This window comes from Thunnus albacares, chromosome 24 (assembly GCF_914725855.1).
Source record: "Thunnus albacares chromosome 24, fThuAlb1.1, whole genome shotgun sequence".
NCBI lineage: Eukaryota > Metazoa > Chordata > Actinopteri > Scombriformes > Scombridae > Thunnus > Thunnus albacares.
This window is the reverse complement of record NC_058129.1, coordinates 12,073,777-12,094,822: the sequence shown is the minus strand read 5'-3', so window position 1 is coordinate 12,094,822 and position 21,046 is coordinate 12,073,777. Positions and strand designations below refer to the sequence as shown.

Genomic DNA, 21,046 nt, shown 5'->3' with positions numbered 1-21,046 from the left:
GCTGCATTGGCCGGGAATCGAACCCGGGCCTCCCGCGTGGCAGGCGAGAATTCTACCACTGAACCACCAATGCTCTCGTGCTTTGCTCGCTTTTTCCACTCGGACGTTGGAACACTTTTCCCTCTGTTCCTTCCCGCCACGGTTTCCTTCTAGTGCCGTATGACTTGGAAATGTCTCAAAACTCTGATGTTTCTCTCTGGGTACTAACTGCTAGAGTACTTTGGTGTGTGTCTGAGGTAGAAGTTGAGTTTCATGCACTCGTTTTGGTGCTCTCTGTAAAATCTTCTATCTTCTGTCTCTTGCAAGAGAGCTTTACTGGCTGGTGAGTGTCTCGTGTATTTAAGCCTTTACGGATTGTTTTGTCTCATGACAAAAAACCAAAGAGAATTTCCTCAAAACAGAGTCAGCTCGCCTAAACTGACAAATGGATACTGTCAACTTAACAAGGACCTCCAGAGGCCTCGCAGTGAGAGTCTCTCACAAAGGTCAAACTCAGTGAGCACTTACCACAAACCATTCAACACCACAAGATCTCTGCTGGTACACCCTAAACACCTTCATATCCGACCGGACATGATTCCAGGCAAAGCCATAGATAGAACAAAACACTTGCCCCGTGTGAGGCTCGAACTCACGACCTTCAGATTATGAGACTGACGCGCTGCCTACTGCGCCAACGAGGCCCACAGGACACACCACTCCAAATGGGTGGTTACTCGTGCACAAATGCTTCGGCCGCTGGGTTGTTCCACCACTTCCCTTTGTTTGCTTTACAATTGCTTATTCGACATCGTGCCCTTAGCTTCAAACCCAAGCATCTTCTGTCAGCTCTCTCATGGTAGTAACGGCTGGTCGACCTTGCCAATATTGGACTAACCAACGCCAGCAGCAAACCAAAATTTCTGGGCTTTCAAGGTCATGCAATTGGGATTGTCTCTTATATACCACCATCTTCTGAAATCTCTCCCGGAAGGTATGATACTAAGGCCCTCAATACATAAAGACCAAAACAAGGCTCCAACTTACCTCTGGCAAGCCTGAAGTTTGCAGGTGCAGTGTAAAGTATATCATTTACATACTCAGCTCTGCTTGGACATTTGGAGTACCAGTATACGTCACGAGAAGGACTTCCCCAACAGCTTTCCAACATCAGAACCGGGGACTTCTCACTCCCGCGACTTTTCTGACACTTTTCATGTTCACAACCGCGTGCAACATTGTGATACCTGACGGGAGACTCAACGACTCTTGTTTGACCATTTCTCCGCCGGTACCTTTCCCACTGCCCTGCCTACAGAGTGCCCCTAGCCTCTAAAACCTCGCTGCATTGGCCGGGAATCGAACCCGGGCCTCCCGCGTGGCAGGCGAGAATTCTACCACTGAACCACCAATGCTCTCGTGCTTTGCTCGCTTTTTCCACTCGGACGTTGGAACACTTTTCCCTCTGTTCCTTCCCGCCACGGTTTCCTTCTAGTGCCGTATGACTTGGAAATGTCTCAAAACTCTGATGTTTCTCTCTGGGTACTAACTGCTAGAGTACTTTGGTGTGTGTCTGAGGTAGAAGTTGAGTTTCATGCACTCGTTTTGGTGCTCTCTGTAAAATCTTCTATCTTCTGTCTCTTGCAAGAGAGCTTTACTGGCTGGTGAGTGTCTCGTGTATTTAAGCCTTTACGGATTGTTTTGTCTCATGACAAAAAACCAAAGAGAATTTCCTCAAAACAGAGTCAGCTCGCCTAAACTGACAAATGGATACTGTCAACTTAACAAGGACCTCCAGAGGCCTCGCAGTGAGAGTCTCTCACAAAGGTCAAACTCAGTGAGCACTTACCACAAACCATTCAACACCACAAGATCTCTGCTGGTACACCCTAAACACCTTCATATCCGACCGGACATGATTCCAGGCAAAGCCATAGATAGAACAAAACACTTGCCCCGTGTGAGGCTCGAACTCACGACCTTCAGATTATGAGACTGACGCGCTGCCTACTGCGCCAACGAGGCCCACAGGACACACCACTCCAAATGGGTGGTTACTCGTGCACAAATGCTTCGGCCGCTGGGTTGTTCCACCACTTCCCTTTGTTTGCTTTACAATTGCTTATTCGACATCGTGCCCTTAGCTTCAAACCCAAGCATCTTCTGTCAGCTCTCTCATGGTAGTAACGGCTGGTCGACCTTGCCAATACTGGACTAACCAACGCCAGCAGCAAACCAAAATTTCTGGGCTTTCAAGGTCATGCAATTGGGATTGTCTCTTATATACCACCGTCTTCTGAAATCTCTCCCGGAAGGTATGATACTAAGGCCCTCAATACATAAAGACCAAAACAAGGCTCCAACTTACCTCTGGCAAGCCTGAAGTTTGCAGGTGCAGTGTAAAGTATATCATTTACATACTCAGCTCTGCTTGGACATTTGGAGTACCAGTATACGTCACGAGAAGGACTTCCCCAACAGCTTTCCAACATCAGAACCGGGGACTTCTCACTCCCGCGACTTTTCTGACACTTTTCATGTTCACAACCGCGTGCAACATTGTGATACCTGACGGGAGACTCAACGACTCTTGTTTGACCATTTCTCCGCCGGTACCTTTCCCACTGCCCTGCCTACAGAGTGCCCCTAGCCTCTAAAACCTCGCTGCATTGGCCGGGAATCGAACCCGGGCCTCCCGCGTGGCAGGCGAGAATTCTACCACTGAACCACCAATGCTCTCGTGCTTTGCTCGCTTTTTCCACTCGGACGTTGGAACACTTTTCCCTCTGTTCCTTCCCGCCACGGTTTCCTTCTAGTGCCGTATGAGTTGGAAATGTCTCAAAACTCTGATGTTTCTCTCTGGGTACTAACTGCTAGAGTACTTTGGTGTGTGTCTGAGGTAGAAGTTGAGTTTCATGCACTCGTTTTGGTGCTCTCTGTAAAATCTTCTATCTTCTGTCTCTTGCAAGAGAGCTTTACTGGCTGGTGAGTGTCTCGTGTATTTAAGCCTTTACGGATTGTTTTGTCTCATGACAAAAAACCAAAGAGAATTTCCTCAAAACAGAGTCAGCTCGCCTAAACTGACAAATGGATACTGTCAACTTAACAAGGACCTCCAGAGGCCTCGCAGTGAGAGTCTCTCACAAAGGTCAAACTCAGTGAGCACTTACCACAAACCATTAAACACCACAAGATCTCTGCTGGTACACCCTAAACACCTTCATATCCGACCGGACATGATTCCAGGCAAAGCCATAGATAGAACAAAACACTTGCCCCGTGTGAGGCTCGAACTCACGACCTTCAGATTATGAGACTGACGCGCTGCCTACTGCGCCAACGAGGCCCACAGGACACACCACTCCAAATGGGTGGTTACTCGTGCACAAATGCTTCGGCCGCTGGGTTGTTCCACCACTTCCCTTTGTTTGCTTTACAATTGCTTATTCGACATCGTGCCCTTAGCTTCAAACCCAAGCATCTTCTGTCAGCTCTCTCATGGTAGTAACGGCTGGTCGACCTTGCCAATATTGGACTAACCAACGCCAGCAGCAAACCAAAATTTCTGGGCTTTCAAGGTCATGCAATTGGGATTGTCTCTTATATACCACCGTCTTCTGAAATCTCTCCCGGAAGGTATGATACTAAGGCCCTCAATACATAAAGACCAAAACAAGGCTCCAACTTACCTCTGGCAAGCCTGAAGTTTGCAGGTGCAGTGTAAAGTATATCATTTACATACTCAGCTCTGCTTGGACATTTGGAGTACCAGTATACGTCACGAGAAGGACTTCCCCAACAGCTTTCCAACATCAGAACCGGGGACTTCTCACTCCCGCGACTTTTCTGACACTTTTCATGTTCACAACCGCGTGCAACATTGTGATACCTGACGGGAGACTCAACGACTCTTGTTTGACCATTTCTCCGCCGGTACCTTTCCCACTGCCCTGCCTACAGAGTGCCCCTAGCCTCTAAAACCTCGCTGCATTGGCCGGGAATCGAACCCAGGCCTCCCGCGTGGCAGGCGAGAATTCTACCACTGAACCACCAATGCTCTCGTGCTTTGCTCGCTTTTTCCACTCGGACGTTGGAACACTTTTCCCTCTGTTCCTTCCCGCCACGGTTTCCTTCTAGTGCCGTATGACTTGGAAATGTCTCAAAACTCTGATGTTTCTCTCTGGGTACTAACTGCTAGAGTACTTTGGTGTGTGTCTGAGGTAGAAGTTGAGTTTCATGCACTCGTTTTGGTGCTCTCTGTAAAATCTTCTATCTTCTGTCTCTTGCAAGAGAGCTTTACTGGCTGGTGAGTGTCTCGTGTATTTAAGCCTTTACGGATTGTTTTGTCTCATGACAAAAAACCAAAGAGAATTTCCTCAAAACAGAGTCAGCTCGCCTAAACTGACAAATGGATACTGTCAACTTAACAAGGACCTCCAGAGGCCTCGCAGTGAGAGTCTCTCACAAAGGTCAAACTCAGTGAGCACTTACCACAAACCATTCAACACCACAAGATCTCTGCTGGTACACCCTAAACACCTTCATATCCGACCGGACATGATTCCAGGCAAAGCCATAGATAGAACAAAACACTTGCCCCGTGTGAGGCTCGAACTCACGACCTTCAGATTATGAGACTGACGCGCTGCCTACTGCGCCAACGAGGCCCACAGGACACACCACTCCAAATGGGTGGTTACTCGTGCACAAATGCTTCGGCCGCTGGGTTGTTCCACCACTTCCCTTTGTTTGCTTTACAATTGCTTATTCGACATCGTGCCCTTAGCTTCAAACCCAAGCATCTTCTGTCAGCTCTCTCATGGTAGTAACGGCTGGTCGACCTTGCCAATATTGGACTAACCAACGCCAGCAGCAAACCAAAATTTCTGGGCTTTCAAGGTCATGCAATTGGGATTGTCTCTTATATACCACCGTCTTCTGAAATCTCTCCCGGAAGGTATGATACTAAGGCCCTCAATACATAAAGACCAAAACAAGGCTCCAACTTACCTCTGGCAAGCCTGAAGTTTGCAGGTGCAGTGTAAAGTATATCATTTACATACTCAGCTCTGCTTGGACATTTGGAGTACCAGTATACGTCACGAGAAGGACTTCCCCAACAGCTTTCCAACATCAGAACCGGGGACTTCTCACTCCCGCGACTTTTCTGACACTTTTCATGTTCACAACCGCGTGCAACATTGTGATACCTGACGGGAGACTCAACGACTCTTGTTTGACCATTTCTCCGCCGGTACCTTTCCCACTGCTCTGCCTACAGAGTGCCCCTAGCCTCTAAAACCTCGCTGCATTGGCCGGGAATCGAACCCGGGCCTCCCGCGTGGCAGGCGAGAATTCTACCACTGAACCACCAATGCTCTCGTGCTTTGCTCGCTTTTTCCACTCGGACGTTGGAACACTTTTCCCTCTGTTCCTTCCCGCCACGGTTTCCTTCTAGTGCCGTATGACTTGGAAATGTCTCAAAACTCTGATGTTTCTCTCTGGGTACTAACTGCTAGAGTACTTTGGTGTGTGTCTGAGGTAGAAGTTGAGTTTCATGCACTCGTTTTGGTGCTCTCTGTAAAATCTTCTATCTTCTGTCTCTTGCAAGAGAGCTTTACTGGCTGGTGAGTGTCTCGTGTATTTAAGCCTTTACGGATTGTTTTGTCTCATGACAAAAAACCAAAGAGAATTTCCTCAAAACAGAGTCAGCTCGCCTAAACTGACAAATGGATACTGTCAACTTAACAAGGACCTCCAGAGGCCTCGCAGTGAGAGTCTCTCACAAAGGTCAAACTCAGTGAGCACTTACCACAAACCATTCAACACCACAAGATCTCTGCTGGTACACCCTAAACACCTTCATATCCGACTGGACATGATTCCAGGCAAAGCCATAGATAGAACAAAACACTTGCCCCGTGTGAGGCTCGAACTCACGACCTTCAGATTATGAGACTGACGCGCTGCCTACTGCGCCAACGAGGCCCACAGGACACACCACTCCAAATGGGTGGTTACTCGTGCACAAATGCTTCGGCCGCTGGGTTGTTCCACCACTTCCCTTTGTTTGCTTTACAATTGCTTATTCGACATCGTGCCCTTAGCTTCAAACCCAAGCATCTTCTGTCAGCTCTCTCATGGTAGTAACGGCTGGTCGACCTTGCCAATATTGGACTAACCAACGCCAGCAGCAAACCAAAATTTCTGGGCTTTCAAGGTCATGCAATTGGGATTGTCTCTTATATACCACCGTCTTCTGAAATCTCTCCCGGAAGGTATGATACTAAGGCCCTCAATACATAAAGACCAAAACAAGGCTCCAACTTACCTCTGGCAAGCCTGAAGTTTGCAGGTGCAGTGTAAAGTATATCATTTACATACTCAGCTCTGCTTGGACATTTGGAGTACCAGTATACGTCACGAGAAGGACTTCCCCAACAGCTTTCCAACATCAGAACCGGGGACTTCTCACTCCCGCGACTTTTCTGACACTTTTCATGTTCACAACCGCGTGCAACATTGTGATACCTGACGGGAGACTCAACGACTCTTGTTTGACCATTTCTCCGCCGGTACCTTTCCCACTGCTCTGCCTACAGAGTGCCCCTAGCCTCTAAAACCTCGCTGCATTGGCCGGGAATCGAACCCGGGCCTCCCGCGTGGCAGGCGAGAATTCTACCACTGAACCACCAATGCTCTCGTGCTTTGCTCGCTTTTTCCACTCGGACGTTGGAACACTTTTCCCTCTGTTCCTTCCCGCCACGGTTTCCTTCTAGTGCCGTATGACTTGGAAATGTCTCAAAACTCTGATGTTTCTCTCTGGGTACTAACTGCTAGAGTACTTTGGTGTGTGTCTGAGGTAGAAGTTGAGTTTCATGCACTCGTTTTGGTGCTCTCTGTAAAATCTTCTATCTTCTGTCTCTTGCAAGAGAGCTTTACTGGCTGGTGAGTGTCTCGTGTATTTAAGCCTTTACGGATTGTTTTGTCTCATGACAAAAAACCAAAGAGAATTTCCTCAAAACAGAGTCAGCTCGCCTAAACTGACAAATGGATACTGTCAACTTAACAAGGACCTCCAGAGGCCTCGCAGTGAGAGTCTCTCACAAAGGTCAAACTCAGTGAGCACTTACCACAAACCATTCAACACCACAAGATCTCTGCTGGTACACCCTAAACACCTTCATATCCGATCGGACATGATTCCAGGCAAAGCCATAGATAGAACAAAACACTTGCCCCGTGTGAGGCTCGAACTCACGACCTTCAGATTATGAGACTGACGCGCTGCCTACTGCGCCAACGAGGCCCACAGGACACACCACTCCAAATGGGTGGTTACTCGTGCACAAATGCTTCGGCCGCTGGGTTGTTCCACCACTTCCCTTTGTTTGCTTTACAATTGCTTATTCGACATCGTGCCCTTAGCTTCAAACCCAAGCATCTTCTGTCAGCTCTCTCATGGTAGTAACGGCTGGTCGACCTTGCCAATATTGGACTAACCAACGCCAGCAGCAAACCAAAATTTCTGGGCTTTCAAGGTCATGCAATTGGGATTGTCTCTTATATACCACCGTCTTCTGAAATCTCTCCCGGAAGGTATGATACTAAGGCCCTCAATACATAAAGACCAAAACAAGGCTCCAACTTACCTCTGGCAAGCCTGAAGTTTGCAGGTGCAGTGTAAAGTATATCATTTACATACTCAGCTCTGCTTGGACATTTGGAGTACCAGTATACGTCACGAGAAGGACTTCCCCAACAGCTTTCCAACATCAGAACCGGGGACTTCTCACTCCCGCGACTTTTCTGACACTTTTCATGTTCACAACCGCGTGCAACATTGTGATACCTGACGGGAGACTCAACGACTCTTGTTTGACCATTTCTCCGCCGGTACCTTTCCCACTGCTCTGCCTACAGAGTGCCCCTAGCCTCTAAAACCTCGCTGCATTGGCCGGGAATCGAACCCGGGCCTCCCGCGTGGCAGGCGAGAATTCTACCACTGAACCACCAATGCTCTCGTGCTTTGCTCGCTTTTTCCACTCGGACGTTGGAACACTTTTCCCTCTGTTCCTTCCCGCCACGGTTTCCTTCTAGTGCCGTATGACTTGGAAATGTCTCAAAACTCTGATGTTTCTCTCTGGGTACTAACTGCTAGAGTACTTTGGTGTGTGTCTGAGGTAGAAGTTGAGTTTCATGCACTCGTTTTGGTGCTCTCTGTAAAATCTTCTATCTTCTGTCTCTTGCAAGAGAGCTTTACTGGCTGGTGAGTGTCTCGTGTATTTAAGCCTTTACGGATTGTTTTGTCTCATGACAAAAAACCAAAGAGAATTTCCTCAAAACAGAGTCAGCTCGCCTAAACTGACAAATGGATACTGTCAACTTAACAAGGACCTCCAGAGGCCTCGCAGTGAGAGTCTCTCACAAAGGTCAAACTCAGTGAGCACTTACCACAAACCATTCAACACCACAAGATCTCTGCTGGTACACCCTAAACACCTTCATATCCGACCGGACATGATTCCAGGCAAAGCCATAGATAGAACAAAACACTTGCCCCGTGTGAGGCTCGAACTCACGACCTTCAGATTATGAGACTGACGCGCTGCCTACTGCGCCAACGAGGCCCACAGGACACACCACTCCAAATGGGTGGTTACTCGTGCACAAATGCTTCGGCCGCTGGGTTGTTCCACCACTTCCCTTTGTTTGCTTTACAATTGCTTATTCGACATCGTGCCCTTAGCTTCAAACCCAAGCATCTTCTGTCAGCTCTCTCATGGTAGTAACGGCTGGTCGACCTTGCCAATATTGGACTAACCAACGCCAGCAGCAAACCAAAATTTCTGGGCTTTCAAGGTCATGCAATTGGGATTGTCTCTTATATACCACCGTCTTCTGAAATCTCTCCCGGAAGGTATGATACTAAGGCCCTCAATACATAAAGACCAAAACAAGGCTCCAACTTACCTCTGGCAAGCCTGAAGTTTGCAGGTGCAGTGTAAAGTATATCATTTACATACTCAGCTCTGCTTGGACATTTGGAGTACCAGTATACGTCACGAGAAGGACTTCCCCAACAGCTTTCCAACATCAGAACCGGGGACTTCTCACTCCCGCGACTTTTCTGACACTTTTCATGTTCACAACCGCGTGCAACATTGTGATACCTGACGGGAGACTCAACGACTCTTGTTTGACCATTTCTCCGCCGGTACCTTTCCCACTGCTCTGCCTACAGAGTGCCCCTAGCCTCTAAAACCTCACTGCATTGGCCGGGAATCGAACCCGGGCCTCCCGCGTGGCAGGCGAGAATTCTACCACTGAACCACCAATGCTCTCGTGCTTTGCTCGCTTTTTCCACTCGGACGTTGGAACACTTTTCCCTCTGTTCCTTCCCGCCACGGTTTCCTTCTAGTGCCGTATGACTTGGAAATGTCTCAAAACTCTGATGTTTCTCTCTGGGTACTAACTGCTAGAGTACTTTGGTGTGTGTCTGAGGTAGAAGTTGAGTTTCATGCACTCGTTTTGGTGCTCTCTGTAAAATCTTCTATCTTCTGTCTCTTGCAAGAGAGCTTTACTGGCTGGTGAGTGTCTCGTGTATTTAAGCCTTTACGGATTGTTTTGTCTCATGACAAAAAACCAAAGAGAATTTCCTCAAAACAGAGTCAGCTCGCCTAAACTGACAAATGGATACTGTCAACTTAACAAGGACCTCCAGAGGCCTCGCAGTGAGAGTCTCTCACAAAGGTCAAACTCAGTGAGCACTTACCACAAACCATTCAACACCACAAGATCTCTGCTGGTACACCCTAAACACCTTCATATCCGACCGGACATGATTCCAGGCAAAGCCATAGATAGAACAAAACACTTGCCCCGTGTGAGGCTCGAACTCACGACCTTCAGATTATGAGACTGACGCGCTGCCTACTGCGCCAACGAGGCCCACAGGACACACCACTCCAAATGGGTGGTTACTCGTGCACAAATGCTTCGGCCGCTGGGTTGTTCCACCACTTCCCTTTGTTTGCTTTACAATTGCTTATTCGACATCGTGCCCTTAGCTTCAAACCCAAGCATCTTCTGTCAGCTCTCTCATGGTAGTAACGGCTGGTCGACCTTGCCAATATTGGACTAACCAACGCCAGCAGCAAACCAAAATTTCTGGGCTTTCAAGGTCATGCAATTGGGATTGTCTCTTATATACCACCGTCTTCTGAAATCTCTCCCGGAAGGTATGATACTAAGGCCCTCAATACATAAAGACCAAAACAAGGCTCCAACTTACCTCTGGCAAGCCTGAAGTTTGCAGGTGCAGTGTAAAGTATATCATTTACATACTCAGCTCTGCTTGGACATTTGGAGTACCAGTATACGTCACGAGAAGGACTTCCCCAACAGCTTTCCAACATCAGAACCGGGGACTTCTCACTCCCGCGACTTTTCTGACACTTTTCATGTTCACAACCGCGTGCAACATTGTGATACCTGACGGGAGACTCAACGACTCTTGTTTGACCATTTCTCCGCCGGTACCTTTCCCACTGCCCTGCCTACAGAGTGCCCCTAGCCTCTAAAACCTCGCTGCATTGGCCGGGAATCGAACCCGGGCCTCCCGCGTGGCAGGCGAGAATTCTACCACTGAACCACCAATGCTCTCGTGCTTTGCTCGCTTTTTCCACTCGGACGTTGGAACACTTTTCCCTCTGTTCCTTCCCGCCACGGTTTCCTTCTAGTGCCGTATGACTTGGAAATGTCTCAAAACTCTGATGTTTCTCTCTGGGTACTAACTGCTAGAGTACTTTGGTGTGTGTCTGAGGTAGAAGTTGAGTTTCATGCACTCGTTTTGGTGCTCTCTGTAAAATCTTCTATCTTCTGTCTCTTGCAAGAGAGCTTTACTGGCTGGTGAGTGTCTCGTGTATTTAAGCCTTTACGGATTGTTTTGTCTCATGACAAAAAACCAAAGAGAATTTCCTCAAAACAGAGTCAGCTCGCCTAAACTGACAAATGGATACTGTCAACTTAACAAGGACCTCCAGAGGCCTCGCAGTGAGAGTCTCTCACAAAGGTCAAACTCAGTGAGCACTTACCACAAACCATTAAACACCACAAGATCTCTGCTGGTACACCCTAAACACCTTCATATCCGACTGGACATGATTCCAGGCAAAGCCATAGATAGAACAAAACACTTGCCCCGTGTGAGGCTCGAACTCACGACCTTCAGATTATGAGACTGACGCGCTGCCTACTGCGCCAACGAGGCCCACAGGACACACCACTCCAAATGGGTGGTTACTCGTGCACAAATGCTTCGGCCGCTGGGTTGTTCCACCACTTCCCTTTGTTTGCTTTACAATTGCTTATTCGACATCGTGCCCTTAGCTTCAAACCCAAGCATCTTCTGTCAGCTCTCTCATGGTAGTAACGGCTGGTCGACCTTGCCAATATTGGACTAACCAACGCCAGCAGCAAACCAAAATTTCTGGGCTTTCAAGGTCATGCAATTGGGATTGTCTCTTATATACCACCATCTTCTGAAATCTCTCCCGGAAGGTATGATACTAAGGCCCTCAATACATAAAGACCAAAACAAGGCTCCAACTTACCTCTGGCAAGCCTGAAGTTTGCAGGTGCAGTGTAAAGTATATCATTTACATACTCAGCTCTGCTTGGACATTTGGAGTACCAGTATACGTCACGAGAAGGACTTCCCCAACAGCTTTCCAACATCAGAACCGGGGACTTCTCACTCCCGCGACTTTTCTGACACTTTTCATGTTCACAACCGCGTGCAACATTGTGATACCTGACGGGAGACTCAACGACTCTTGTTTGACCATTTCTCCGCCGGTACCTTTCCCACTGCCCTGCCTACAGAGTGCCCCTAGCCTCTAAAACCTCGCTGCATTGGCCGGGAATCGAACCCGGGCCTCCCGCGTGGCAGGCGAGAATTCTACCACTGAACCACCAATGCTCTCGTGCTTTGCTCGCTTTTTCCACTCGGACGTTGGAACACTTTTCCCTCTGTTCCTTCCCGCCACGGTTTCCTTCTAGTGCCGTATGACTTGGAAATGTCTCAAAACTCTGATGTTTCTCTCTGGGTACTAACTGCTAGAGTACTTTGGTGTGTGTCTGAGGTAGAAGTTGAGTTTCATGCACTCGTTTTGGTGCTCTCTGTAAAATCTTCTATCTTCTGTCTCTTGCAAGAGAGCTTTACTGGCTGGTGAGTGTCTCGTGTATTTAAGCCTTTACGGATTGTTTTGTCTCATGACAAAAAACCAAAGAGAATTTCCTCAAAACAGAGTCAGCTCGCCTAAACTGACAAATGGATACTGTCAACTTAACAAGGACCTCCAGAGGCCTCGCAGTGAGAGTCTCTCACAAAGGTCAAACTCAGTGAGCACTTACCACAAACCATTCAACACCACAAGATCTCTGCTGGTACACCCTAAACACCTTCATATCCGACCGGACATGATTCCAGGCAAAGCCATAGATAGAACAAAACACTTGCCCCGTGTGAGGCTCGAACTCACGACCTTCAGATTATGAGACTGACGCGCTGCCTACTGCGCCAACGAGGCCCACAGGACACACCACTCCAAATGGGTGGTTACTCGTGCACAAATGCTTCGGCCGCTGGGTTGTTCCACCACTTCCCTTTGTTTGCTTTACAATTGCTTATTCGACATCGTGCCCTTAGCTTCAAACCCAAGCATCTTCTGTCAGCTCTCTCATGGTAGTAACGGCTGGTCGACCTTGCCAATATTGGACTAACCAACGCCAGCAGCAAACCAAAATTTCTGGGCTTTCAAGGTCATGCAATTGGGATTGTCTCTTATATACCACCGTCTTCTGAAATCTCTCCCGGAAGGTATGATACTAAGGCCCTCAATACATAAAGACCAAAACAAGGCTCCAACTTACCTCTGGCAAGCCTGAAGTTTGCAGGTGCAGTGTAAAGTATATCATTTACATACTCAGCTCTGCTTGGACATTTGGAGTACCAGTATACGTCACAAGAAGGACTTCCCCAACAGCTTTCCAACATCAGAACCGGGGACTTCTCACTCCCGCGACTTTTCTGACACTTTTCATGTTCACAACCGCGTGCAACATTGTGATACCTGACGGGAGACTCAACGACTCTTGTTTGACCATTTCTCCGCCGGTACCTTTCCCACTGCCCTGCCTACAGAGTGCCCCTAGCCTCTAAAACCTCGCTGCATTGGCCGGGAATCGAACCCGGGCCTCCCGCGTGGCAGGCGAGAATTCTACCACTGAACCACCAATGCTCTCGTGCTTTGCTCGCTTTTTCCACTCGGACGTTGGAACACTTTTCCCTCTGTTCCTTCCCGCCACGGTTTCCTTCTAGTGCCGTATGACTTGGAAATGTCTCAAAACTCTGATGTTTCTCTCTGGGTACTAACTGCTAGAGTACTTTGGTGTGTGTCTGAGGTAGAAGTTGAGTTTCATGCACTCGTTTTGGTGCTCTCTGTAAAATCTTCTATCTTCTGTCTCTTGCAAGAGAGCTTTACTGGCTGGTGAGTGTCTCGTGTATTTAAGCCTTTACGGATTGTTTTGTCTCATGACAAAAAACCAAAGAGAATTTCCTCAAAACAGAGTCAGCTCGCCTAAACTGACAAATGGATACTGTCAACTTAACAAGGACCTCCAGAGGCCTCGCAGTGAGAGTCTCTCACAAAGGTCAAACTCAGTGAGCACTTACCACAAACCATTCAACACCACAAGATCTCTGCTGGTACACCCTAAACACCTTCATATCCGACCGGACATGATTCCAGGCAAAGCCATAGATAGAACAAAACACTTGCCCCGTGTGAGGCTCGAACTCACGACCTTCAGATTATGAGACTGACGCGCTGCCTACTGCGCCAACGAGGCCCACAGGACACACCACTCCAAATGGGTGGTTACTCGTGCACAAATGCTTCGGCCGCTGGGTTGTTCCACCACTTCCCTTTGTTTGCTTTACAATTGCTTATTCGACATCGTGCCCTTAGCTTCAAACCCAAGCATCTTCTGTCAGCTCTCTCATGGTAGTAACGGCTGGTCGACCTTGCCAATATTGGACTAACCAACGCCAGCAGCAAACCAAAATTTCTGGGCTTTCAAGGTCATGCAATTGGGATTGTCTCTTATATACCACCGTCTTCTGAAATCTCTCCCGGAAGGTATGATACTAAGGCCCTCAATACATAAAGACCAAAACAAGGCTCCAACTTACCTCTGGCAAGCCTGAAGTTTGCAGGTGCAGTGTAAAGTATATCATTTACATACTCAGCTCTGCTTGGACATTTGGAGTACCAGTATACGTCACGAGAAGGACTTCCCCAACAGCTTTCCAACATCAGAACCGGGGACTTCTCACTCCCGCGACTTTTCTGACACTTTTCATGTTCACAACCGCGTGCAACATTGTGATACCTGACGGGAGACTCAACGACTCTTGTTTGACCATTTCTCCGCCGGTACCTTTCCCACTGCTCTGCCTACAGAGTGCCCCTAGCCTCTAAAACCTCACTGCATTGGCCGGGAATCGAACCCGGGCCTCCCGCGTGGCAGGCGAGAATTCTACCACTGAACCACCAATGCTCTCGTGCTTTGCTCCCTTTTTCCACTCGGACGTTGGAACACTTTTCCCTCTGTTCCTTCCCGCCACGGTTTCCTTCTAGTGCCGTATGACTTGGAAATGTCTCAAAACTCTGATGTTTCTCTCTGGGTACTAACTGCTAGAGTACTTTGGTGTGTGTCTGAGGTAGAAGTTGAGTTTCATGCACTCGTTTTGGTGCTCTCTGTAAAATCTTCTATCTTCTGTCTCTTGCAAGAGAGCTTTACTGGCTGGTGAGTGTCTCGTGTATTTAAGCCTTTACGGATTGTTTTGTCTCATGACAAAAAACCAAAGAGAATTTCCTCAAAACAGAGTCAGCTCGCCTAAACTGACAAATGGATACTGTCAACTTAACAAGGACCTCCAGAGGCCTCGCAGTGAGAGTCTCTCACAAAGGTCAAACTCAGTGAGCACTTACCACAAACCATTCAACACCACAAGATCTCTGCTGGTACACCCTAAACACCTTCATATCCGACCGGACATGATTCCAGGCAAAGCCATAGATAGAACAAAACACTTGCCCCGTGTGAGGCTCGAACTCACGACCTTCAGATTATGAGACTGACGCGCTGCCTACTGCGCCAACGAGGCCCACAGGACACACCACTCCAAATGGGTGGTTACTCGTGCACAAATGCTTCGGCCGCTGGGTTGTTCCACCACTTCCCTTTGTTTGCTTTACAATTGCTTATTCGACATCGTGCCCTTAGCTTCAAACCCAAGCATCTTCTGTCAGCTCTCTCATGGTAGTAACGGCTGGTCGACCTTGCCAATATTGGACTAACCAACGCCAGCAGCAAACCAAAATTTCTGGGCTTTCAAGGTCATGCAATTGGGATTGTCTCTTATATACCACCGTCTTCTGAAATCTCTCCCGGAAGGTATGATACTAAGGCCCTCAATACATAAAGACCAAAACAAGGCTCCAACTTACCTCTGGCAAGCCTGAAGTTTGCAGGTGCAGTGTAAAGTATATCATTTACATACTCAGCTCTGCTTGGACATTTGGAGTACCAGTATACGTCACGAGAAGGACTTCCCCAACAGCTTTCCAACATCAGAACCGGGGACTTCTCACTCCCGCGACTTTTCTGACACTTTTCATGTTCACAACCGCGTGCAACATTGTGATACCTGACGGGAGACTCAACGACTCTTGTTTGACCATTTCTCCGCCGGTACCTTTCCCACTGCCCTGCCTACAGAGTGCCCCTAGCCTCTAAAACCTCGCTGCATTGGCCGGGAATCGAACCCGGGCCTCCCGCGTGGCAGGCGAGAATTCTACCACTGAACCACCAATGCTCTCGTGCTTTGCTCGCTTTTTCCACTCGGACGTTGGAACACTTTTCCCTCTGTTCCTTCCCGCCACGGTTTCCTTCTAGTGCCGTATGACTTGGAAATGTCTCAAAACTCTGATGTTTCTCTCTGGGTACTAACTGCTAGAGTACTTTGGTGTGTGTCTGAGGTAGAAGTTGAGTTTCATGCACTCGTTTTGGTGCTCTCTGTAAAATCTTCTATCTTCTGTCTCTTGCAAGAGAGCTTTACTGGCTGGTGAGTGTCTCGTGTATTTAAGCCTTTACGGATTGTTTTGTCTCATGACAAAAAACCAAAGAGAATTTCCTCAAAACAGAGTCAGCTCGCCTAAACTGACAAATGGATACTGTCAACTTAACAAGGACCTCCAGAGGCCTCGCAGTGAGAGTCTCTCACAAAGGTCAAACTCAGTGAGCACTTACCACAAACCATTAAACACCACAAGATCTCTGCTGGTACACCCTAAACACCTTCATATCCGACTGGACATGATTCCAGGCAAAGCCATAGATAGAACAAAACACTTGCCCCGTGTGAGGCTCGAACTCACGACCTTCAGATTATGAGACTGACGCGCTGCCTACTGCGCCAACGAGGCCCACAGGACACACCACTCCAAATGGGTGGTTACTCGTGCACAAATGCTTCGGCCGCTGGGTTGTTCCACCACTTCCCTTTGTTTGCTTTACAATTGCTTATTCGACATCGTGCCCTTAGCTTCAAACCCAAGCATCTTCTGTCAGCTCTCTCATGGTAGTAACGGCTGGTCGACCTTGCCAATATTGGACTAACCAACGCCAGCAGCAAACCAAAATTTCTGGGCTTTCAAGGTCATGCAATTGGGATTGTCTCTTATATACCACCGTCTTCTGAAATCTCTCCCGGAAGGTATGATACTAAGGCCCTCAATACATAAAGACCAAAACAAGGCTCCAACTTACCTCTGGCAAGCCTGAAGTTTGCAGGTGCAGTGTAAAGTATATCATTTACATACTCAGCTCTGCTTGGACATTTGGAGTACCAGTATACGTCACGAGAAGGACTTCCCCAACAGCTTTCCAACATCAGAACCGGGGACTTCTCACTCCCGCGACTTTTCTGACACTTTTCATGTTCACAACCGCGTGCAACATTGTGATACCTGACGGGAGACTCAACGACTCTTGTTTGACCATTTCTCCGCCGGTACCTTTCCCACTGCCCTGCCTACAGAGTGCCCCTAGCCTCTAAAACCTCGCTGCATTGGCCGGGAATCGAACCCGGGCCTCCCGCGTGGCAGGCGAGAATTCTACCACTGAACCACCAATGCTCTCGTGCTTTGCTCGCTTTTTCCACTCGGACGTTGGAACACTTTTCCCTCTGTTCCTTCCCGCCACGGTTTCCTTCTAGTGCCGTATGACTTGGAAATGTCTCAAAACTCTGATGTTTCTCTCTGGGTACTAACTGCTAGAGTACTTTGGTGTGTGTCTGAGGTAGAAGTTGAGTTTCATGCACTCGTTTTGGTGCTCTCTGTAAAATCTTCTATCTTCTGTCTCTTGCAAGAGAGCTTTACTGGCTGGTGAGTGTCTCGTGTATTTAAGCCTTTACGGATTGTTTTGTCTCATGACAAAAAACCAAAGAGAATTTCCTCAAAACAGAGTCAGCTCGCCTAAACTGACAAATGGATACTGTCAACTTAACAAGGACCTCCAGAGGCCTCGCAGTGAGAGTCTCTCACAAAGGTCAAACTCAGTGAGCACTTACCACAAACCATTCAACACCACAAGATCTCTGCTGGTACACCCTAAACACCTTCATATCCGACCGGACATGATTCCAGGCAAAGCCATAGATAGAACAAAACACTTGCCCCGTGTGAGGCTCGAACTCACGACCTTCAGATTATGAGACTGACGCGCTGCCTACTGCGCCAACGAGGCCCACAGGACACACCACTCCAAATGGGTGGTTACTCGTGCACAAATGCTTCGGCCGCTGGGTTGTTCCACCACTTCCCTTTGTTTGCTTTACAATTGCTTATTCGACATCGTGCCCTTAGCTTCAAACCCAAGCATCTTCTGTCAGCTCTCTCATGGTAGTAACGGCTGGTCGACCTTGCCAATATTGGACTAACCAACGCCAGCAGCAAACCAAAATTTCTGGGCTTTCAAGGTCATGCAATTGGGATTGTCTCTTATATACCACCGTCTTCTGAAATCTCTCCCGGAAGGTATGATACTAAGGCCCTCAATACATAAAGACCAAAACAAGGCTCCAACTTACCTCTGGCAAGCCTGAAGTTTGCAGGTGCAGTGTAAAGTATATCATTTACATACTCAGCTCTGCTTGGACATTTGGAGTACCAGTATACGTCACGAGAAGGACTTCCCCAACAGCTTTCCAACATCAGAACCGGGGACTTCTCACTCCCGCGACTTTTCTGACACTTTTCATGTTCACAACCGCGTGCAACATTGTGATACCTGACGGGAGACTCAACGACTCTTGTTTGACCATTTCTCCGCCGGTACCTTTCCCACTGCCCTGCCTACAGAGTGCCCCTAGCCTCTAAAACCTCGCTGCATTGGCCGGGAATCGAACCCGGGCCTCCCGCGTGGCAGGCGAGAATTCTACCACTGAACCACCAATGCTCTCGTGCTTTGCTCGCTTTTTCCACTCGGACGTTGGAACACTTTTCCCTCTGTTCCTTCCCGCCACGGTTTCCTTCTAGTGCCGTATGACTTGGAAATGTCTCAAAACTCTGATGTTTCTCTCTGGGTACTAACTGCTAGAGTACTTTGGTGTGTGTCTGAGGTAGAAGTTGAGTTTCATGCACTCGTTTTGGTGCTCTCTGTAAAATCTTCTATCTTCTGTCTCTTGCAAGAGAGCTTTACTGGCTGGTGAGTGTCTCGTGTATTTAAGCCTTTACGGATTGTTTTGTCTCATGACAAAAAACCAAAGAGAATTTCCTCAAAACAGAGTCAGCTCGCCTAAACTGACAAATGGATACTGTCAACTTAACAAGGACCTCCAGAGGCCTCGCAGTGAGAGTCTCTCACAAAGGTCAAACTCAGTGAGCACTTACCACAAACCATTAAACACCACAAGATCTCTGCTGGTACACCCTAAACACCTTCATATCCGACTGGACATGATTCCAGGCAAAGCCATAGATAGAACAAAACACTTGCCCCGTGTGAGGCTCGAACTCACGACCTTCAGATTATGAGACTGACGCGCTGCCTACTGCGCCAACGAGGCCCACAGGACACACCACTCCAAATGGGTGATTACTCGTGCACAAATGCTTCGGCCGCTGGGTTGTTCCACCACTTCCCTTTGTTTGCTTTACAATTGCTTATTCGACATCGTGCCCTTAGCTTCAAACCCAAGCATCTTCTGTCAGCTCTCTCATGGTAGTAACGGCTGGTCGACCTTGCCAATATTGGACTAACCAACGCCAGCAGCAAACCAAAATTTCTGGGCTTTCAAGGTCATGCAATTGGGATTGTCTCTTATATACCACCGTCTTCTGAAATCTCTCCCGGAAGGTATGATACTAAGGCCCTCAATACATAAAGACCAAAACAAGGCTCCAACTTACCTCTGGCAAGCCTGAAGTTTGCAGGTGCAGTGTAAAGTATATCATTTACATACTCAGCTCTGCTTGGACATTTGGAGTACCAGTATACGTCACGAGAAGGACTTCCCCAACAGCTTTCCAACATCAGAACCGGGGACTTCTCACTCCCGCGACTTTTCTGACACTTTTCATGTTCACAACCGCGTGCAACATTGTGATACCTGACGGGAGACTCAACGACTCTTGTTTGACCATTTCTCCGCCGGTACCTTTCCCACTGCCCTGCCTACAGAGTGCCCCTAGCCTCTAAAACCTCGCTGCATTGGCCGGGAATCGAACCCGGGCCTCCCGCGTGGCAGGCGAGAATTCTACCACTGAACCACCAATGCTCTCGTGCTTTGCTCGCTTTTTCCACTCGGACGTTGGAACACTTTTCCCTCTGTTCCTTCCCGCCACGGTTTCCTTCTAGTGCCGTATGACTTGGAAATGTCTCAAAACTCTGATGTTTCTCTCTGGGTACTAACTGCTAGAGTACTTTGGTGTGTGTCTGAGGTAGAAGTTGAGTTTCATGCACTCGTTTTGGTGCTCTCTGTAAAATCTTCTATCTTCTGTCTCTTGCAAGAGAGCTTTACTGGCTGGTGAGTGTCTCGTGTATTTAAGCCTTTACGGATTGTTTTGTCTCATGACAAAAAACCAAAGAGAATTTCCTCAAAACAGAGTCAGCTCGCCTAAACTGACAAATGGATACTGTCAACTTAACAAGGACCTCCAGAGGCCTCGCAGTGAGAGTCTCTCACAAAGGTCAAACTCAGTGAGCACTTACCACAAACCATTCAACACCACAAGATCTCTGCTGGTACACCCTAAACATCTTCATATCCGACCGGACATGATTCCAGGCAAAGCCATAGATAGAACAAAACACTTGCCCCGTGTGAGGCTCGAACTCACGACCTTCAGATTATGAGACTGACGCGCTGCCTACTGCGCCAACGAGGCCCACAGGACACACCACTCCAAATGGGTGGTTACTCGTGCACAAATGCTTCGGCCGCTGGGTTGTTCCACCACTTCCCTTTGTTTGCTTTACAATTGCTTATTCGACATCGTGCCCTTAGCTTCAAACCCAAGCATCTTCTGTCAGCTCTCTCATGGTAGTAACGGCTGGTCGACCTTGCCAATATTGGACTAACCAACGCCAGCAGCAAACCAAAATTTCTGGGCTTTCAAGGTCATGCAATTGGGATTGTCTCTTATATACCACCGTCTTCTGAAATCTCTCCCGGAAGGTATGATACTAAGGCCCTCAATACATAAAGACCAAAACAAGGCTCCAACTTACCTCTGGCAAGCCTGAAGTTTGCAGGTGCAGTGTAAAGTATATCATTTACATACTCAGCTCTGCTTGGACATTTGGAGTACCAGTATACGTCACGAGAAGGACTTCCCCAACAGCTTTCCAACATCAGAACCGGGGACTTCTCACTCCCGCGACTTTTCTGACACTTTTCATGTTCACAACCGCGTGCAACATTGTGATACCTGAC

At 48.2% G+C, this 21,046-nt stretch overlaps 31 non-coding genes across 31 annotated transcripts; all 31 read right to left on the bottom strand.

Annotated features, from left to right (window-relative positions):
* Positions 1–2: 2 nt before the first annotated feature.
* Positions 3–73, bottom strand: trnag-gcc. The gene has a single exon. It is a non-coding gene; the product is annotated as a tRNA-Gly (tRNA).
* A 537-nt stretch (positions 74–610) lies between these two features.
* trnam-cau lies at positions 611–683 on the bottom strand. The gene has a single exon. It is a non-coding gene; the product is annotated as a tRNA-Met (tRNA).
* A 640-nt stretch (positions 684–1,323) lies between these two features.
* On the bottom strand, positions 1,324–1,394 carry trnag-gcc. Its single transcript has one exon. It is a non-coding gene; the product is annotated as a tRNA-Gly (tRNA).
* Positions 1,395–1,931: 537 nt separating this feature from the next.
* On the bottom strand, positions 1,932–2,004 carry trnam-cau. Its single transcript has one exon. It is a non-coding gene; the product is annotated as a tRNA-Met (tRNA).
* A 640-nt stretch (positions 2,005–2,644) lies between these two features.
* Positions 2,645–2,715, bottom strand: trnag-gcc. Its single transcript has one exon. It is a non-coding gene; the product is annotated as a tRNA-Gly (tRNA).
* Positions 2,716–3,252: 537 nt separating this feature from the next.
* On the bottom strand, positions 3,253–3,325 carry trnam-cau. Its single transcript has one exon. It is a non-coding gene; the product is annotated as a tRNA-Met (tRNA).
* A 1,248-nt stretch (positions 3,326–4,573) lies between these two features.
* Positions 4,574–4,646, bottom strand: trnam-cau. The gene has a single exon. It is a non-coding gene; the product is annotated as a tRNA-Met (tRNA).
* Positions 4,647–5,286: 640 nt separating this feature from the next.
* Positions 5,287–5,357, bottom strand: trnag-gcc. Its single transcript has one exon. It is a non-coding gene; the product is annotated as a tRNA-Gly (tRNA).
* Positions 5,358–5,894: 537 nt separating this feature from the next.
* Positions 5,895–5,967, bottom strand: trnam-cau. The gene has a single exon. It is a non-coding gene; the product is annotated as a tRNA-Met (tRNA).
* A 640-nt stretch (positions 5,968–6,607) lies between these two features.
* Positions 6,608–6,678, bottom strand: trnag-gcc. Its single transcript has one exon. It is a non-coding gene; the product is annotated as a tRNA-Gly (tRNA).
* A 537-nt stretch (positions 6,679–7,215) lies between these two features.
* trnam-cau lies at positions 7,216–7,288 on the bottom strand. The gene has a single exon. It is a non-coding gene; the product is annotated as a tRNA-Met (tRNA).
* A 640-nt stretch (positions 7,289–7,928) lies between these two features.
* On the bottom strand, positions 7,929–7,999 carry trnag-gcc. The gene has a single exon. It is a non-coding gene; the product is annotated as a tRNA-Gly (tRNA).
* Positions 8,000–8,536: 537 nt separating this feature from the next.
* Positions 8,537–8,609, bottom strand: trnam-cau. The gene has a single exon. It is a non-coding gene; the product is annotated as a tRNA-Met (tRNA).
* Positions 8,610–9,249: 640 nt separating this feature from the next.
* Positions 9,250–9,320, bottom strand: trnag-gcc. The gene has a single exon. It is a non-coding gene; the product is annotated as a tRNA-Gly (tRNA).
* A 537-nt stretch (positions 9,321–9,857) lies between these two features.
* Positions 9,858–9,930, bottom strand: trnam-cau. Its single transcript has one exon. It is a non-coding gene; the product is annotated as a tRNA-Met (tRNA).
* Positions 9,931–10,570: 640 nt separating this feature from the next.
* Positions 10,571–10,641, bottom strand: trnag-gcc. Its single transcript has one exon. It is a non-coding gene; the product is annotated as a tRNA-Gly (tRNA).
* A 537-nt stretch (positions 10,642–11,178) lies between these two features.
* On the bottom strand, positions 11,179–11,251 carry trnam-cau. The gene has a single exon. It is a non-coding gene; the product is annotated as a tRNA-Met (tRNA).
* A 640-nt stretch (positions 11,252–11,891) lies between these two features.
* On the bottom strand, positions 11,892–11,962 carry trnag-gcc. The gene has a single exon. It is a non-coding gene; the product is annotated as a tRNA-Gly (tRNA).
* Positions 11,963–12,499: 537 nt separating this feature from the next.
* On the bottom strand, positions 12,500–12,572 carry trnam-cau. The gene has a single exon. It is a non-coding gene; the product is annotated as a tRNA-Met (tRNA).
* A 640-nt stretch (positions 12,573–13,212) lies between these two features.
* trnag-gcc lies at positions 13,213–13,283 on the bottom strand. The gene has a single exon. It is a non-coding gene; the product is annotated as a tRNA-Gly (tRNA).
* A 537-nt stretch (positions 13,284–13,820) lies between these two features.
* trnam-cau lies at positions 13,821–13,893 on the bottom strand. Its single transcript has one exon. It is a non-coding gene; the product is annotated as a tRNA-Met (tRNA).
* Positions 13,894–14,533: 640 nt separating this feature from the next.
* Positions 14,534–14,604, bottom strand: trnag-gcc. Its single transcript has one exon. It is a non-coding gene; the product is annotated as a tRNA-Gly (tRNA).
* Positions 14,605–15,141: 537 nt separating this feature from the next.
* trnam-cau lies at positions 15,142–15,214 on the bottom strand. Its single transcript has one exon. It is a non-coding gene; the product is annotated as a tRNA-Met (tRNA).
* A 640-nt stretch (positions 15,215–15,854) lies between these two features.
* On the bottom strand, positions 15,855–15,925 carry trnag-gcc. Its single transcript has one exon. It is a non-coding gene; the product is annotated as a tRNA-Gly (tRNA).
* Positions 15,926–16,462: 537 nt separating this feature from the next.
* On the bottom strand, positions 16,463–16,535 carry trnam-cau. The gene has a single exon. It is a non-coding gene; the product is annotated as a tRNA-Met (tRNA).
* A 640-nt stretch (positions 16,536–17,175) lies between these two features.
* On the bottom strand, positions 17,176–17,246 carry trnag-gcc. Its single transcript has one exon. It is a non-coding gene; the product is annotated as a tRNA-Gly (tRNA).
* Positions 17,247–17,783: 537 nt separating this feature from the next.
* Positions 17,784–17,856, bottom strand: trnam-cau. The gene has a single exon. It is a non-coding gene; the product is annotated as a tRNA-Met (tRNA).
* Positions 17,857–18,496: 640 nt separating this feature from the next.
* Positions 18,497–18,567, bottom strand: trnag-gcc. The gene has a single exon. It is a non-coding gene; the product is annotated as a tRNA-Gly (tRNA).
* Positions 18,568–19,104: 537 nt separating this feature from the next.
* trnam-cau lies at positions 19,105–19,177 on the bottom strand. Its single transcript has one exon. It is a non-coding gene; the product is annotated as a tRNA-Met (tRNA).
* A 640-nt stretch (positions 19,178–19,817) lies between these two features.
* On the bottom strand, positions 19,818–19,888 carry trnag-gcc. Its single transcript has one exon. It is a non-coding gene; the product is annotated as a tRNA-Gly (tRNA).
* Positions 19,889–20,425: 537 nt separating this feature from the next.
* trnam-cau lies at positions 20,426–20,498 on the bottom strand. The gene has a single exon. It is a non-coding gene; the product is annotated as a tRNA-Met (tRNA).
* Between the last annotated feature and the right edge of the window lie 548 nt (positions 20,499–21,046).